The 15,068-nt window shown below is 40.6% G+C and overlaps 2 pseudogenes; both read left to right on the top strand.

Annotated features, from left to right (window-relative positions):
* Positions 1-2,622: 2,622 nt before the first annotated feature.
* LOC115431266 (E3 ubiquitin-protein ligase TRIM39-like) lies at positions 2,623-4,328 on the top strand (annotated as a pseudogene).
* A 7,543-nt stretch (positions 4,329-11,871) lies between these two features.
* On the top strand, positions 11,872-13,393 carry LOC115431220 (E3 ubiquitin-protein ligase TRIM39-like; annotated as a pseudogene).
* Positions 13,394-15,068: the final 1,675 nt, after the last annotated feature.

The following is a 15,068-nucleotide window of genomic DNA, read 5'->3' as shown; positions in this document are numbered from 1 at the left end:
GTGGCTTCAGTCAGGAGGAGTATGGACAGTAACGTCCACAGTGACTCTAACATTCCTCCTCTTGTCTTTGAGGTGTTTGAGCCGGTGTCACTGCCCACTCTTTCTGAGGTGATCCAGGGGATGACCAACCTACTGTCCTCTGGACATCATTCCATCCAAGGTGCTCAAACAGGCCTTTAATACTGTGGGCTCTTGTCTGCTCTCGCTTTTTAACAGTTGTCTCAGTGGTGGATTTGTCCCAGCAGTTTTCAAGCATGCTGTAGTCAGACCTCTTCTAAAAAAAAAACCCAATCTAGACCCTGCAGTTTTGTCCAATTTTAGACCAGTCTCCAATTTGCTATTTTTATCAAAGGTTTTAGAAAAACTTGTCTTTAACCACTTGCAGTCTTTTTTAGAGAATACCACTTTTAGAAAAATTCCAGTCTGGCTTCAGATCTCGGCACAGCACAGAATCAGCTCTTCTTAAGATACACAGTGACATTCTTTTATCCTTGGATGCTAACAGACCAGTGCTGCTGATGATGTTGGACCTCACAGCAGCGTTTGACACTGTAGACCACTCAGTCCTGATTGCTCGCCTGGCTCAACATGTCGGTCTCCAGGGCACAGTTCTGCAGTGGTTCAGCTCTTACCTGACCAATAGGAGCTTTGCTGTAATGATTGAGGATTATTCATCCTCACCTGCTCCTTTGTCCTCTGGAGTGCCACCGGGTCCATTCTCGGCCCACTTTTATTCTCACTGAATACGTTGCTTCTCAGTTCCATCATCACTAAACACAATTTGTCATTCCACCTTTATGCGGATGATCTCCAATCTATCTCCCTGTGTTTCCAATGATACATCTGCACTAGACTCTCTCCACACCTGCCTCTCAGACACTGAAGTATGGTTGGCTCAAAACTTTCTTCATCTCAATCAGAGCAAAAGTGAATGTATAATTTTTGGCCCTTCTGATTTGCACTATAATACACCACCCAACCTCCTCCAGCCCCTGTGAGCCAGGCTGTCAGGAACCTAGGAGTGATTTTAGACAGTCAACTGAAGCTTGATAAACACATTAATGCAGTTGTTAAAGCAAGTTTTTCCAGCTTCGTCTTTTAGCCAAAGTGAAGCCATTCCTCTCTTGCAGTGATCTGGGGAGAGTGATCCATGCTTTTACCAGTTCACGTCTGGACTACTGTAATGCACTTTATTATGGCCTCACTCAGTCCTCACTCCATCGCTTACAACTGGTACAAAATGCAGCTGCCCGTTTCTTGACCAACTCCTCCAGATTCAACCACATCAGCTCCATCCTCTCTTCTCTTCACTGGCTCCCAGTCCACCATCGCATTGATTTTAAAATTTGAATGTTTGTTTTTAAAGCTTTAAATGGTCTAGCTCCCCCATCCTTATCTGAGATTTTAACAGTTCACCGCCCCAGAGTCCTCTGATTGTCCTCTCAGATGGTTTTGGATGTCCCAGGTCCAGATATAAACAATGGGGTGATCGTTCATTTGCTGTTGCTGATCCAAAACTGTGGAACTTGTTACTTCCTGACTTGCAAGTCTTCACCAACCTTCCCCTGTTAAAATCCAGATTAAAGACTCACCTGTTTAGACTGGCTTTTAACCCTTAGAACTGAGACACTATTAGGTTTGAATCTGTGGTCTCTTTTATCAATGTGTGTTGTGTCCTATTGTTTTATGCGTATTTATGGTACTTGATTAACCTGTTTCTAGCTTATAATTAATCACGCTTTTAGATGTAAAGCACTTTGGGCTTCTTTATGTTGTTGTAAAGTGCTATATAAATACATTTTGATTGGATTTTGATTTGATAATACTCTCCATTTTGCATTTTTCAGTGAAAATCAGGTGTTTTCCCTGTATTATTTCTTTTTATTTCACTGATCATGTCCTTTAATCATCCTCCTGAGATTCCATTGGAGGGTTATCAGACCAAAAACAGAGAAAACTGCAGAAAAACTCAGCCCCGGGGCTCGGCTCCGAGTCGCACCGTGGCTCCGGTGCACAGTCGGGCAGAACCCCAGATCAGAGCCAGGAGGGAACTTACAAGCAAAAGTTTTTGATTTGCAACAGATTTAGAGGTGCAAAACCTCTGGACTGGCAAACAAAACCTTTCAAATGACTAAACATTTTGGCCTGGAAGCAGAAGTTTCACATTTAAAATGAAAGTAAATGAAAACACAATCGATTTGGTTGAACTTAAAAATTTTGAAACCTTCATTTTTGTTTTCAAATCTTGATTTTTTGTTTCAAAACTATATTTTTTCTGTCTTTTTCCCATTTGCTTTCATAATAAAGACTTAAAATTATCTTCATATCCAGTTCATGTCCTTCAGATGGTCTGGACTTTGGTTCTACGTCTCCCTACTTTTGTTTCCACTAACATTTTCGACAGTTACACTTTAATGAATTTCCAGAACATTTCAGTCAAAGTATTGAACTGACGTCATGGATTTGAAACACTACTGTAGAGTCATGTGACTGAGCAGTCACACTTATCTGAAGACTATGAAGGACTTTTTTGAGTCTCCTTATAAATGATCACATGATGATAAACACTGACGATATAATTCAAATGTTTCAGTGTTGTATCTGTTCTGTTGGTCCATAGATATGGCTGCTGCCGGTCGTGTCCGATCTGAGGATCAGTTCCAGTGTTCCATCTGTCTGGATGTCTTCACTGATCCAGTCACAATACCATGTGGACACAACTTCTGCAAATCCTGCATCTCTGAAAACTGGAGGGTTAATGTTCCATATCGGTGTCCCATGTGTAAAGAGGAATTCTACACAAAACCTCAGCTGAAGATCAACACGTTCATCTCAGAGATGGTGGCTCAGTTCAGACTTGAAGTTCAACATGGACCAAACATCTACAGCTCAGACCAACAAGCTGCCAAACCAGGAGAAGTTCCCTGTGACGTCTGCTCTCAAACCAAACTGAAGGCCCTGAAGTCCTGCCTGGTGTGTTTGACCTCCTACTGTCAGACTCATCTGGAACCTCATCTGACAGTTCCAGCGCTGAAAAGACATCAGCTGATCCACCCTGTGGAGAACCTGGAAGACAGGATGTGTAGGAAACACCACAAACCTCTGGAGCTGTTCTGTAAAACCGACCACACATGTATCTGTGTGTTCTGTTCTGTTGAAGACCACAAGAACCATGAGTTTGTTCCTCTGAAAGATCAATATGAAGAACAAAAGCCAGAGCTGAAGAAGACAAAGGCTGAAATTCAGCAGATGGTCCAGGAGAGACGGCTGAAGATCCAGGAGATCCAACGGTCAGTGGAGGTCAGTAAGAACGCTGCAGACAGAGAGAATGCAGAAGGTGTTGAGGTCTACACTGCTCTGATGGAGTCTGTTCGGAGAGGTCTGGACCAGCTCTTAGAGGAGATCCAAGAAAAGCAGAGGAGCACCGAGAAACAGGCTGAAGACTTCATCAAAGAGCTGGAACAGGAAATCTGTGAGCTGAAGAAGAGAAGCACTGAGGTGGAGCAGCTGTCAGGCTCTGAAGACCACCTCCACTTTGTCCAGAGGTTCACATGTGTCAAAGCTGCTCCATCCATGAAGACCTGGACAAAGGTCAGCGTCTGTCCACCATCATATGAGGGGACTGTGGAGAGAGCTGTGTCTGAGCTGGAGAACAAACTCACAGAAGAAGAAGAGGAAGAAGAAGAAGAAGGAGAAGGCTAAAGCTGAGCTGAAGAGAGTCCAACAGTATGAGGTGAATCTGACTCTGGATCCAGATACAGCACATCCTAGACTCATCCTGTCTGATGATGGAAAACAGGTTCATGATGGTGGTGAATGGAAGAACCTTCTAGACAAACCACAGAGATTCACTGATTGCCTTCGCATCTTAGCGAAGCAGAGTTTCTCTTCTGGCAGGATTTACTTTGAAGTTCAGGTGAAAGGAAAGACTGACTGGGCTTTAGGAGTGGTCAGAAGGTCCATCAACAGGAAAGGAGGGATCCCACTGAGTCCTCAGAGCGGATACTGGACCATCGGTTTGAGAAATGGAAACCAGTGCATAGCTTGTGCTGCTCCTCCTGTCCCTCTGTCTGTGAAGTCTGGTCTTCAGAAGGTGGGGGTGTTTGTGGATTATGAGGAGGGTCTGGTCTCCTTTTATGACGTAGGTTCCTCAGTTCTCATCTACTCCTTCATTGGCTGCTGCTTCAGTGATAAACTCCTCCCATTCTTCGGTCCATGTCCTAATGCTGGAGGTTCAAACTCTGCTCCTCTGATCATCACTCCTGTCAGACACTGAGGAACAAACTCATCAAATGCACAGATTTTCTCACATTTACTGGAGTCACTAAACTTAGTGATGATGTAAAGTGTTTGAACGTGTATGAATCTGGATCCAAATGCACTGAAATACAAACATTAGTGCTGAGAATAATCCTGGTTTGACGCATTCTGATGTCTGTGATTGAATCCAATGATAATGATGGTGTTTGAATGTGAACTGGAATTCAAATGTTGGGATTGGGAATGTGTTTCAATTATGGGATTGATTTTATCCATTTAAATGATAGAAGTGTTCAGGAGAATTCAATATTCAATAATAACAGTAAAGATTATGTTCATAGCTTTAATAAATACACTCATATACTGTCTGCATTTGAAATGAGAAAAACCATTAAATATTCAATGTATGCTGAGTTGTTTTCTATTTGTTCGCAGACAAACACATGTAATTATTGTAAAAACTGTAATTATTTTCACATCAACTCAGACAAAGGTTATACCATAATATTTAAGACCAAATATTTAGAAAGGATTCCTCAGTTATTCAAATATTTCTGAATAAAAATGTTTTGAAGTTGAAATCCACTCAATCCATTTGAGTCACAAACCTTCGACTTATTTGGATGATTCTGCTCAAATATCTGAACTATGGATTTACATGTCAACAATGAACAAATACATGGAAATTCACATTTCCTCTGTCTGTGAAATGTAAAGGTAAGGTTAAACAAAACTGAAAAATAATGTACATTTCAGAATTATACAAAAATGTGAACAAGAAATGGGTGAACAACTGAAAGCAGTTCTGCAGCAATGGAGGTTGATCAAGCCTCGAAAGTTGGTGGTTCAATTCCTCCAGGTGTCCCAACGTTGGTGAATTCCTTCCAACCCCCTGTGTCTGCAGAACAGGAGTGTTGGAACACAGTGTGGTACCGTACCGGTGGAGCATTATTTGAACAGTACTGGACTGCAGAAAGTAGTGTGTTACTATAAAAAAGGAAAAGGCAATTAATGATCGAAGAGAGACAGAGCATCAGAAGACTGAAATATGGAGGTGTCCTCCAGAGAAATGTCCAAGAAAGACCAGGTGTCAGGAAGTCCAGTTTCCTTCAGCATTCAAAGGCACTGAAACTGGACTGGGAATGCAGACAGAAGAGGTCTGGAAGAAGCAAAGACACAACAGAAGCAGAAGAAGAGTTTAGGACAGAAAACAGCTGGAGTGAGAGGAGACTGACAGGACAACAGCTTCAAGCACAGTGAAGATAGTGGAGGAGGAAGCAAGTCTGAGTTTCCACTGTGAACAGAAGACTTCAAGTTGCAAGTTTGATGGGTCGAGTTGCAGCAACAAAGCCATTGCTGAGACTTCAGAATAAGAAAAAGAGGCTTGGCTGGGCCATGAAACACCGCCAGTGGACTACTGAAGACTGGAAGAAGGTGTTATGGACTGATCCAACCTTCATCAGTAGAGAAATGTGACATTTTAGAGCAGTTTAGAGCAAGACTGTAATTATTCTCTAATTATTCTTCAGTCCCCCTTTTGACATGATTTTATCATGTCAATCCAATTATTGATTTAGTCGATTGCGTAATTATTAGTAATTAAAAATCAAGTTAATCAAATAATTAATTAAATCAAATATTAAAATTAAATTAAATTAAAATTAAGTAAAAAAGATTACCTCCCAGTAAAATGTACTTTAACTTCTGATAGTAATCCAATATGTATGTGTAAAATGGTGTAAGCTGTATTCTTCATTGCATTGAAGAGCAGCAAGCATTTCTTCATTGCACAGAGCCAGTGGAAATGTCTAAAACACATCTACCTTATTGTTAGCAATAGCAGTCTTTTCAAATACCAGACTCTGATTTTCCATTGTACTAGGAATCTGTTGTCCCTAGGAGTTTCAAACCATCACACCCTATCCCTCTGGTACACAACTCTGCAATGAGCTTCATAAATCCTAAAAGTCTCATCTCTCTACGTGCTAGCATAAGCTATATTTGGGTATGTTTCAACATTAGCAGTACATATGTATCTATATGGGGGTGGGGGAAAAAAACGGTCTTCTCGTCCTGGAACGTCGACTCGCGCATCTCCAGTATCTTCATTATAAGCTCATTACATCAGGCTCAAGATGATTAAAAATATAAGATAAAACACGTACAATAAGACTAGGACAGCTGGTGTGCCTATTATTGCACCAAATAGGGGTTTGTTTTCAGATTCTGTGCAATTATTTTTACCTTTATCTCTTTCTTAAATTATTTTACTCATTCTGTTTTTCTTTGGAACATTTTATACCTAACTTAGGAGACTTATAATATGTATATTTGTGCTCAGTGCGGCAAATAATTCATCCTTGGTGTCCCACTCTGAGTCATGAAGTCCTTCCACCTTAGTCTGCTCAGACTCTGGTTCAGTTTTTGGTTCAGTGTTTTGTCTGTTTCGTAAGTTGTACTGGGTGAGGGCGTCGGAGTCTCTGTCTTTGTCTTACTCATGTCCGGTTTGGTGTTTGGTTTCGTCTGCCCGAAGTCTTGGTCTGAGCCCCCCTTTCTGTCTTTTAGGGCAGTCTTAATTTGTTCCACTGTTCCCTGGGTTGGATCAGTACCTCGGGCACAGTGAGTTTTTGTATCCAATTACTTAGTCTGTCGTCAGTCGGCTTCACCTTCACACAGTGTGATGTAGTTTCTGCTGCTTTGTGGGGTCCTTGTCCAGATGACCAGTTGAATGGAGTCACTTGTCTCAGGACACTTCCACAGGCGTGCACTTTCATTTCTCCGTCTGCGGGAGGATTTTAATCATCTGTAAGGGATGGGAATCGATAAGAATTTAACAATTCTGATTCCATTATCGATTTTGCTTATCGATCCAATTCCTTATCGATTCTCTTAATGATTCTCATTGGGTGAGGGAATAAAAGAGTACAAACAGGTGTGTTTGCATTAACTGTCCTTTATTTTCCATCTCTGCACAGAAAATATAACATATACAGTATGTACAAATAATAACAGATGATGCCGGGGCTGGGGTACAGTGAAAGTGAAACTAAAGACCCTTTACTAATTCCTCTATTGCTGCATTTCCACTACGTGGAACCGGTTCAACTCGGTTCGTTTGTTCCTGTTGTTGTGCACCTCATTCCCCTATCTTCGGAAACTTGTTTTGAGGGGATACAACATTTGTTGGCTGTACCAGAACTGGAACTGCGCCCAGATGACGGCCTGGTGTTCACTCTGCCGCAAGATTCACAAGCACCGCTAAGTTGCGTATCAAATGAATCAAATGCTGTGGAATGTGCAATGGAAGCTTTTCAAGTGTTCCAATGGCCCTGGTGTCGTCTGTTTAGACCGTTTCTGCCTCAATGCCATGTTGGCCACATTCTGACCAAAACAATGCAGCGTACGCGTGACGTCATCGCGCATGCGCAATGAAGGTGGAATCGATAAGCAGAATTGTTAAGCAGGCAGGCAAACAATTCCAAGGAATCAAGGTACTGGGATCCGGTTCTCAAAAAGAACCGGTTCTCCATTCCCATCCCTAATCACCTGTTGGGAGATACTCATCATAGACAGGACTATTCAGTTGCTTCACATAGTCTGATATGTCACTAAGCTGCAACTTTAAGGTTATTGTTTTTTGTAATAAGGGAGTGTTCAATGGGCAAGGCATCTTTCTGCCGGTCAGTACCTCATTCATAGTCACATTTGGGGTTGACCTCATACTGAATAACACTATTGGTAGTGTTTTATCCATTTTAATTTGGTGTCTGCGCAGACTTAAGCAAATCCTTAATAGTTCTGTTTGCTCGAGAAGGGAAGTTACATCTTTGTTTGTGGTAAAAGGACTAGTATCGTCTGTAAATGGAAAAGCAGCGCTAGAAACTGAAGAAAAATCATTTATAAAATAAAAACAATAGTGACGCTGTCCCTAAATCCATATTGAACAACTTTAGTAGCAAATATTATGATTTACAGTGTCAAAAGCTTTAGACAGATAAAAAAAACCTGAACAAAACAGCACTGAAACAGAAAACAAAATGAAAGACCACTGAGAAAAGTGCAAATTATCCAATACCAAATCTATTCTGTCCATTAGTTCGATATGAGCCATGTGAGTAGAATGATTTTTCCGAAATTCAAACTGATAATTATGTAACATATTAGATTTAACCAAATGTTTAAAAATTCTTTTACAAACAACTTTTTGTAAAACCTTTGAAAACATGGTGCTACTGAAATAAGACAATAGTTTGAGAAGTATGCTTGATCACCTTTTTTTTTTTTTATAAGGGAACAGCCTTGGCTAACTTTAAGTCTGTTGGTACTAAACCAGTTTTCCAAGACAGAAAAAAATAAATAAAATGAAAGTGAGTGGTTCAGCAATTGTAGGCAGAAAATCTTTGATGAGGCCAGCACCTATCCCATCATAGCAGAGGTTTACAAAATTACTAAGATGGAAATGAACCCTTAATGTAATTTAATGGATCTAGTTTTGGGTTGTTAAAAATTATCATTATTATTATGTTTGTTTGCTTTTTGTGTTAAGCAAAGAAAGCACCAACACTGGAGAAGGAGTTGTAAAAACCTACATGCAATATCAGTTGGGTCACTAACAGAACTGTTTCCACCAGAAAAAAAAAAAAAGGGGGGGGGGGGTAGTTTAAGGGGGCTCTATTTCTTTGAAGGAGGTCATTTATTGTTTTCCATGTATCTTTAATATTATTAGCTAATTTATTAAAATGATCTCTAAAGTAGTTCTTCTTTACTGCCCTAAGAAGAGAGTATATTTATTTTTTACATTTTTGTACTGGGCTAAATTTGAGGGGATGCTGAGGATAAGTACCTCCTATAAAACTTATTCTTCATTAATGCAGACTTTTTTAGTCCTCTAGACCAGTGTTTCCCAACCTTTTTTGAGCCACGGCACATATTTTACTTTAGAAAAATCACAAGGCACACCACCAAACAAAAATGTCACAAAAAGTGTATTTACTGAAATATTATTCAAATTAATGTACTAACTGGGTGTGAAGCCTGGACCTGTTCAGTTGAACACAAAGCTCATATTCTTGCAGGAATTGAAAAAGACACACACAAATATTCCTCAACAGCTCTGAGTCTCTCTCTTTTTCGGGGGGGGGGGGGGGGGGGGGGGGGGGGGCAGGGCACATCGGGGCACATTGTCACAGAGTGTTTGGAACAAGAAAGCTGAGAGCAGTTCGTCAGCGACCCCTCAGACGAACCCCGGATTGAAGTCCGATGTGTAATAGTATGGGAGGCATATCCCCCCTGCCCCAGCCTGATACCTGGGGTGGGGGTTACTCACTAGTCCGCGCGTCATTAGTGGGGGGGGGGCTTTATCTGCAGATCGCACCGCATCGGGGCTGGTTCACTTTCACTTTTATTTTTATTTTTGCAAAGACAAACAGGAGACTGTTGTGGTTGAGTGGATCATTAGTGCGTACACTCGTATGGATCTATATCACGCTGTTCTTCCAGTACCAGTCAGGTCACATTGGATAGTCTTCCACGGCACACCTGATGACTTTTACGGCACACTGGTTGGGAAACACTGCTCTAGACAACCACGGATTACTTTGTTTCCTGGTGGCACAAAAATCTCTCATTGGAAAAAACCTTCCAAAACCATCATTAAATATAGCATATGTACTTGGTAAGTGGTGTTAGCATCATTCTCTTTAAAAACCCTTTCAAAGTGAATCCATTCCAGTGCTTGTTTGAATTGAATTTTGTGTGTGGAAGTAAAATTTCGATAACTTGGTATACTTTTGCCGTTAGAAATGCAACCATTGTCCATATCAACTATCTGAAAGATAGTTTAATAATTTCAATTATCAAATGTATTATTTTTTTAATACTAATAATAAAATTGACAAGTTGACTCCATGGTGTTTGATAAAGCCTAGGGGAGAATAGTTGCTGTCTTTCCCAGTGGCTGCATCAGCATCAGTAGAGAAATATGTGACATTTTAGAGCAGTTCAGAGCAAGACTGTAATTATTCTATAATTATTCTTCAGTTAAAATCCTTCTACAGATGAAGCCTACCTAGTCTGTGCTGCCCCACTAGAACCAGAACCTTCTACAAGCCGTCTGTGATAAAACAACACACACTTGGATATTATCCAAACATCAACCAGGAAACAGATCAGACACAGATCATTTCCCAGAAATGACAGTATTAGTTCTTCTCAGTGTGATCAGAGCTGCAGACGTGGTGTGTGGAACCATCCAACAAACCTGAAACCCACTTCATTAGATCTGGTTCAAGTCTCATCGGTGAGTTAAACTGAGCTGATAAACAGCTTCAACACCACAGTTCAACTCCAAACACACCACAGAACTGGATTCATTTGACCCAACTCTGCTGAAATGGTTCCCATCGCTGAACCACATGGATAAACCAACAGCATTTACACAGATTCTACATTAGTACAGCCCATGGCCTTTAGATGGTCTGGACTTTGGTTCTTCATGTCCTCCTGCTTTGTTTCCACTAACATTTTCTACAGTTACACTTCAATGAACTTCTAGAACATTTCACAGTCCAAGTATTCGACAGATGTCATGGATTTTAAACACTGCTGTAGTCGTGTGACTGAGCAGTCACACTTATCTGAAGACCATAAAGGACTTTTGAGTCTCCTTATAAATGATCACATGATGATCAACACTGTTAATATAATGACTGTTTTCTCAGTTTTCACCACACAAATCTTGGTACTTGACACACAATGATCACAACATGTGACTCTTGCACCAACCTCCCATGAACCAGTTCTGCTAAACTCCAACCACAGTTCCTGTTTTACACTCACACTGCAGTTCTACGTAAATCACACTTTTTCAAAACACTACACACAATTCTTTGCATATGGCACAATTTTCATGGAGAGAATCTCTTGTTTTCAAAAAGAACACTCTGTTATTCTAAATTCTAAAGTTAATTGACCTACTGTGCACGCTCACTAATCACATGGGTAAATAGCTCTCACACAGTTTTACAATAAGCAATCAGAGCTTTAGCACAAAAGGACAACAGGTGAGCTCTTCTTTTTTATGTTGACCATTAGATGTGTTGGTGGGATAGACACTGTACAATATTTTTGTGTTTTGTTTTTGTGGGAAAAATAAAATATTACAGAAAATATTACCGTGTATCTGTGTGTTCTGAGTATAAAAACAATATTGTACAATATATTACAACACACTTTGTATGTACTGTGTGTAGTAAGTGTAAGACTGAACCAAAAAAGGCCTAAGTCATTCTGATGAACGGAGCAAAATGTTTTTATTCATAGTGTTTTCCACTGAGCACATCAGTGTTCAACTGGTTCTGATAAATGTCTGTTCATATGATGGTTTGTGTGTTATTTGAAACAAAATGGCATTTAGAAAAGAAATAACATTGTTTTAAATGTAAAGTTTCATTTTGCAGGAGCATTGAGGGGCTTTGCCCACTGTGTGTGTGTGTTTTTGGATTTGTGTGTAGAGTTCTGAGACTATGAGGTATGTTTTCAGAAAATGTGTGCAAACTATCATGAAAAACTGTAAAATGTTCAGTGTTGTATCTGTTCTGTTGGTCCATAGATATGGCTGCTGCCGGTCGTGTCCGATCTGAGGATCAGTTCCAGTGTTCCATCTGTCTGGATGTCTTCACTGATCCAGTCACAACATCATGTGGACAAAACTTCTGCAAATCCTGCATCTCTGAACACTGGAGGGTTAATGTCCCATATCGGTGTCCCATGTGTAAAGAGGTTTTCAACACAAAACCAGTTCAGACTTGAAGTTCAACATGAACCAAACATCTACAGCTCAGACCAACAAGCTGCCAAACCAGGAGAAGTTCCCTGTGACGTCTGCACTGAACCTAAACTGAAGGCCCTGAAGTCCTGCCTGGTGTGTCTGACCTCCTACTGTCAGACCTCTGGAACCTCATCTGACATGTTCAGGACTGAAAAGGCATCAGCTGATCCACCCTGTGGAGAACCTGGTAGACAGGATGTGTATGAAACACCACAAACCTCTGGAGCTGTTCTGTAAAACCGACCACCATGTATCTGTGTGTTCTGTCCTGTTTTAGACCAAAAACCATGAGTTTGTTCCCTGAAAGATCAATATGAAGAACAGAAGGCAGAGGTGAAGAGACAAAGGCTGAAATTCAGCAGATGACCCAGGAGAGACGACTGAAGATCCAGGAGATCCAACGAGTGAAGGTCAGTAAGAACGCTGCAGACAGAGAGAATGCAGAGGTGTTGAGGTCTTCACTGCTCTGATGGAGTCTGTTCAGAGAGGTCTGGACCAGCTCTTAGAGGAGATCCAAGAAAAGCAGAAGACCACTGAGAAACAGGCTGAAGACTTCATCAAAGAACTGGAACAAGAAATCTGTGAGCTGAAGAAAGAAGCACTGAGGTGGAGCAGCTGTCAGGCTCTGAAGACCACCTCCACTTTGTCCAGAGGTTCACATGTGTCAAAGCTGCTCCATCCATGAAGACCTGGACAAAGGTCAACGTCCGTCCACCATCATATGAGGGGACTGTGGAGAGCTGTGTCTGAGCTGGAGAACAAACTCAGAAAAGACAAGAAGAAGGAGGCTGAAGCTGACCTGAAGAGAGTCCAACAGTATGAGGTGGATCTGACTCTGGATCCAGATACAGCACATCCTAGACTCATCCTGTCTGATGATGGAAAACAGGTTCACACTGGTGATGAAAGGAGGAACCTTCTAGACAAACCACAGAGATTCACTAATAGTCCTGCATCTTAGCGAAGCAGAGTTTCTCTTCAGGCAGGTTTTACTTTGAGGTTCAGGTGAAAGGAAAGACTGACTGGGCTTTAGGAGTGGTCAGAAGGTCCATCAACAGGAAAGAATGGATCCCACCGAGTCCTCAGAGCGGATACTGGACCATCGGTTTGATAAATGGAAGTCAGTACTATGCTTGCGCTGGTCCTTCTGTCCCTCTGTCTGTGAAGTCTGGTCTTCAGAAGGTGGAGGTGTTTGTGGTTTATGAGGAGGGTCTGTGTAGTTCTCATCACGACAGACATGGATCGGTTCCTTTAAAACTGGCATTTATTTTGCTCTCCTCTCGTCTTTCATGCCGTGAGAATTGATAGACAAACATACAGCAACGGAAACACATATGCTTACATTAATAACTATACATGACATAGTTGAAAGTACAAACATGGAAATATAAACAAAGTGAGCTGCAAATAAAAGAAGAATACCTCGCTGGCTGCTTGTCACTGTCTCTAATACAGGAACAGTCTTAAATATGTGGGTCTCTAATAGTTCACAACCCCATCCTAAGAGAGAACAACAGAAAAAAAGGCAGACAAAGAAAGAGAAAGAAAGACAGAAAGGAAGAAAGGAAGAAGACCGAAAGAAAGAAAGAAGAAAGACAGAAAGAAGAAAGAAAGAAGAAAGAAGCACTCAATGAAGAAACCTTAGTATAAAACTTCTCTGTACATTTAACAGGAGCATGTATGTGTATGTCTGAACTTCATATCATATCATAGGTCCAGTTCCAGTTCCTGTCAGGAACATCATACATGCCAAAGTACCTCTGAGTCCACACATCCCAGGGTCTGAACGGATGTCATGGCTGAGGTCTGTCCACAATCAGGTTCTCATATCGACCTTTTACTGATGAACTGTAAGAGTGATTTATCCTCTAGCGACTGGGATCAGGGTTTTCTTCACTGGGCTTGAGATGACCCCCCCTAATTCTTATCTATCTAAAGGGGTCCCCTTTGTAGCCAGACTTCTCCACAGTCACCAGGTGGACAAATCACCCACTGTCACTGTGACACCTTAGTACCTTCAGCTACACCTACAGTATGAGAGGTGACCCCGGTCGTCCTTTTTCTGACTGTCACTGCTGTTGGTTTGGTCTGCAGGATCTGACATGGACCCTTCTGCTCCAAACTGGTCCAGTTGTTCTCCTTCTCACTTTAATGAGGATCCAAATCCTGGTTTTATGACTGGGTCTGATTTCACCAGGTCTCCTGAAACAAAATCAACAAAAAAAGACTTCTCTACTGGTTAGTACTTTACTCTATATTCTGCTAAGTCAATCATCTCCTTCTCAGTTTCCTGTTCTTTAGAACTTTATATCCATCAGTCCTACTGATTATGGATGATAAATACAGTCATTTTCTAATTTATTTCATTTCTTATAACCATTAGGGACATTATGTGATTTGCAAAAGTGAACCATTATCCTTACACATTTCTGTAGAATTCCATATTTCAACAGTGAAAAGAAATTTTTAGTGGTTTATTTAAGAATGAGAATTACATTATTAATCCTCAAAGAAAATTCAGTTGTCAAACAGCTCATACGTGTTCATGTACTCTTCAATTTAAACTAAAAATTATTGTAAATGTCCAACATACTTTTTTCTCTTCGTTAGATCAGCATGAAAAACACAAAGAAAATGAATCCTAAATACTAATTGTGGGAGTTATTTATCCATTTAGCTTCTTCTTCAAAGTTTATTTACTTTTTTTTAGTAACTTTCTAATAATTAGTTTTTGATTATTTACTTTATTTTATTTATTATTATGCAATATATTTTTACTTTCATGTTTATTTCTTCATTCTTGTACATGTACCTTTTATTTTATTTTCTTATCGATCTAGACAGGAACATGGGTCTATAGTTGTTACCAGTCAGTCAATCAGTCAGGATATACAGGAGCAACAATAGGCCTTAATTGTTTTTCACCTGCAAAACCCCAAACCCATGGGCATCTAGTTCATATTATTAATGGGCTCTATGC

The sequence above is a fragment of the Sphaeramia orbicularis genome, chromosome 13, assembly GCF_902148855.1.
Source record: "Sphaeramia orbicularis chromosome 13, fSphaOr1.1, whole genome shotgun sequence".
Taxonomy (NCBI): Eukaryota; Metazoa; Chordata; class Actinopteri; order Kurtiformes; family Apogonidae; genus Sphaeramia; species Sphaeramia orbicularis.
Note: the sequence above shows the minus strand (reverse complement) of the source record. Positions and strands in the feature narration are given on the sequence as shown.